Genomic DNA, 4,499 nt, shown 5'->3' on the forward strand with positions numbered 1-4,499 from the left:
TTTAAGTCATTTTATCGTATCTACCTTTCGATTAACTATGTTTCTTTAATATTTGTTTGGGCAATAAACAAAACATTTCCGTGAAATTCCAGAATTATTTTTTAGATTTCACGACTTGTTATTGGAATTCCGAAATAAGTTTTTTTTTCCAATCCGTAATTTGGATTGTACTTTTCCCTCATAATAATTAGTTTATTATGACATAACATTAGTATAAAATGACCAATTTCGGACAAAGTAGGCATTTTTAAATAACACAAAAAATTGATCCTTTTTTTAACAACATTGTTCCTGATGGCAGTTTAGTCAATATCTTTTGAATATAAGAGGTTGATTATACTATTTGACCAGAAAAGCTAAAAAATAATTTGTGAAGCTTAATTTACGGCTCACTTTAGAAATCTATTGCACAATTTAGCTTCATGGTGGTCGTTCCAAAAAATAAAAAAATAATAAAAATAAAAACAAATAAATAAATAATAGCTTCATGGTGATGTTACGATTCAATCAGTTGTAGTTTTGGGCCGAAAGTCCAGCCCAAAGTTGCCGGATTCGGTCTTGGATTAGTTACAATTTCCTCGCATCTCTATTGCTTATATTTTAATATTTATACAGAAGGTTCCTAATTTAGTTCTAGCACTTCTATTTTAGAAGTAAGATATTGATAGTGTATCCATACGAATCCATAAGTAAATTATATGAAAATTAGAAACAATGGATGCAATTGATATGTATAAAAAATCATGTCAAAGATACGCGATTTACGGTTTGGTAAATTTGCCCAAAAACATTCAGATTATTAGAGTTTGAGTTTAACCATTTATTACATGCAGAAATACAACTACCGATCAATCGATCAAAAACAGCCGTAAATCTGGAAAGATTGTAGGCATATTTTATGCTACAATGTATAATGTAAGCCGAATGAAAATTTACATACATGTGTCACTTTTTTTTGTCCACAAATATCGCATTAGATAGAAGGTGAGGCTATCTCTGGGATCGTCCTTAGAATTGGTTTCCACTTGTACGTAGAGCTACAATCTTTGTACGCTGGACCTTTCCCCTTATGATCATTTTCCTTCCGCTGTTGATTGTTCTCCTCTATCTTAATCATGGTTGTTATGTTGGCATTCAGATTTTGTGAAGCTGCAGATCGGATGAGACTCCGGTATGCAGCTTCACTGAGTGCCAACCCAACTGGCAACAAGAAGTAAAGCCAGTTGCAACTCAGTTGGTTTTCTTTAGGTATGACTGTTCTTTCAGAACAACACCGGATTATCTTGTGATATGGATAAGCAAAAAGAATATCTTTCACAAATATCCCGTCTTTGAATCTTAATGACTCGCCATCTTCTTTGATCACTAAAACATCACCCCTGTCTCTTACCAATTCGTAGGGACAACATACGAGTGAGATGGAATTACCCATTTTTGGGTTTTCCCACCGATGATATGTTAGGAATAATATAAGCAAAGACATCAAAGAAGCTTCGATGTCTTCTATGTAGTTGGTGCTCTTTGGATTCCGTTTGTTTCAAAGAGATAAAGTAAGGTTGTGTCTTGTGTTCATCATTATAGAATCTTTTCCTTAGAATGTATGTCCCAAACGGTGCCAACTTTATCTTGATTTGTGATGTCTACAATGTAAGATGTGGTAAAAATTTTGGATTCTACAATGGAATAAACGCGGTTCCTTGTTTGAAGGTGAAGCACGTGGAGTTTTCAAAAATTCAAACTAAAAAGTTCTAAAATCGTGATAATAATAAAACTACGTGGCTATGGGTTGCCACGTGTGATCATGCATTAATAGTTGTTCGTGAAGAGTGAGTTGAATTGATTTAGGGTGAGGGTATGCTCTTTGTTGGACTAGAAATCGGTCAACAGAAATTGATGCTTAGGACTTTGGAGCTGTGGGTTTATATAGAGGAGAGAGATAGAAAGTTTAATTCAATGTGGAAACCAAATAATACTTCAACAAATATGAAAGAAACTATTTCAATGTGGAAGCCAAAAAGTCCTTTAATAAATATGAAACGTACAAACCAATTGAAACTTATAATATGGAAAAGCACTTCACAAAACACAAGGCTACCACTTAGTGATAGTTATAAAACTGGAAAATGGATCCAAACCAGAATCGAAACCCGTATAACCGAAAAATTCTTAAACGGTTCGGATATTCGGTTCCAAAATTAGTCTTATCCGGATTCCGGGTATTCCGGATACGAGTCTAACGAGTCCGGGTATTCTGGGTTTTGGAACCGAATATTTAAAAAAACTGGAACCGGGTTTAATGGACCGGAATAGGTTTAGTGGGCCAAGGAACCCGGGACTAAGGGTTATCACATACGTCGAAAAAGGCTGCTAAAAAAATCTCATCACCTCCTGTGATCAACATCAAATACATTCATCAATCTCGTTTTTTTTTTGCCCTTCCCATGATCGACGACAAGACTACAAGAGTGACTCAAAACAACTTTTTATTCTCCTCTCTGTTCTCGAGCACATTCATCTCGTCTTTATTTTTCTTCCATTCATTCCCAATTGAACTTCAAATTAATCTCCAACACTCATCATCAGAACCAACATTGATATTTTTTTTCCCATTCTAAACTTGAAAAGTATGATGAGAATTTGCGAATGAACTCTGAAACTGTTTCTTTTCCAGGATTGAAGCAAGATACAATGTCTAAAACCACAAGACAAATCGGTTCATAAGCTATCGCCACATAGTCCCCATGAAGGGATACATTAACGTTGAAATTTGGAAATTTCATATTGTTCTTATGGCTTTCCTAGAAGAGATAAGCAAGCACATGATCATACGTAGTAATCAAAGTCAGAGGGAACAAAAGCTATAAGATGAATGTGAAATTTCAGTCCAATTCAAGCAAATACCAGATAAGGCTTGCCTTCAGGAGTTCGACTTATGATAATCTCATCAAAGGGAATCTGTAAAACCTCATGTACAACATACTACAACAGTCGGCTCACAAGTGCCCTCTTTTGGTCATCGGTTTTTAGAAACCTAATTAATTTCACCCCAACAACAAGATTCAATCACTAAGGATTTCAATTTGGGAAGTTGAATTCAGTAATAACAGTAATATTAGCCTTACCTGGTGATAGATGAGTGTTGTTCTTGAGGTAAACTATATACATGGCGATGGAGAATTCATTGGGTATGTGATTCCACTGTGATATGCTGACCAACCATCTCTTCATACCCTTTTCCATCTCCATTTCCATGGCACACGGAAGCTGGGGGCATGATTATATATTTTTTTTCTTTTCTTTAAAATTTTTGGGCTCCGATTCCATTTACGGGTTTCCGATTATTTCCGGGTCTAATATATAGATTTGGTTCCAATTATCAATTTCCGGTTCCATACCCACTATACTCAGTTTAATACCTGGAACAGAACCGGAACCGGTTACCGTATATCGGTCCGGTTCTATACCCACTATACACTTCCTTAAGTCCACTGTAGCAAAACATTTTCTGAACTTTTCAGCTTGCAAAAATAGAGATATAGTTCCCTACAAAAAATATTGTCAGCATGCAATACCAACATAACAATTATGCTCCTAATAGCTTTGACATGTACCAAAAAATTTATTGGACTTCTAGAAATTAGTACCCTTTGACTTTCTTAAGGAAGTGTAGATATATGTTACGTGATGCTTCGATAAGTCTCCAACTAGACTTCTTAAGATTACACGCCTTAATTAGATAATGTGTGTGTATGTGTGTTTAAACCCATTCAAGACAGATAGATATATCCCTCGAAAGTTCAAACAATTCCTTGTCATTCCTCACAATTCGAAATATGAAGAGGGATGTCATAATCATATTGTGAATTTGAGAATGCAATTTACACAGCCAACATCCATATAGCCCAGATCTTCAAAATCTATTAGCGAAAGTATTTCCTCATAATCATTTTGATGAATTAGAGCGAAATCTTTTCCACTTAGATTTTATGGTGCATACGTTTCCATCCATGTGAATCTATCGTTTTCAACCTACAATTATAAGATAAGGTTTAGGACAAACCAAATTCAGATTTAGTTTCCTTCATGGCTTCATGAACTGAACTTTGCTATTTTAATTTCTTGCCTTCTGGCAGCTCAATGGCCTACTAGTGATTCCATGTTGTTAGTAGCTCACCCATATTGACTAGTATACTTTTACTAACTAACATGCTTTGCCTTTTGTTTTTAAGTGATGATCATAGAACTAAATAGGATTGCCAACTCAACTGGAAGTGCACATAAATTAAAGTATATCAATTAAACACAACAAGTTATAAACCTCAGGTCGCATGCTAGTGATAACGAAAAGGATCACTGTCGGTTGACTCGTGTATGTTCTCAAGATCAATACAACTCCGAATGACTTCTTGACATATGAGCTTTCTTTCAAGGAACATTCCTTGACGAGCTAAAACAAATATTCAAAAGTTCGTGTGGATTCCCGACAAGAAAACACTTCA

General features: G+C 35.2%; 1 pseudogene; it reads right to left on the reverse strand.

Moving 5' to 3' along the window:
• Positions 1–2,554: 2,554 nt before the first annotated feature.
• LOC111878723 (uncharacterized) lies at positions 2,555–3,246 on the reverse strand (annotated as a pseudogene).
• Positions 3,247–4,499: the final 1,253 nt, after the last annotated feature.

The sequence above is a fragment of the Lactuca sativa genome, chromosome 5 (genome assembly GCF_002870075.4).
Source record: "Lactuca sativa cultivar Salinas chromosome 5, Lsat_Salinas_v11, whole genome shotgun sequence".
Taxonomy (NCBI): domain Eukaryota; kingdom Viridiplantae; phylum Streptophyta; class Magnoliopsida; order Asterales; family Asteraceae; genus Lactuca; species Lactuca sativa.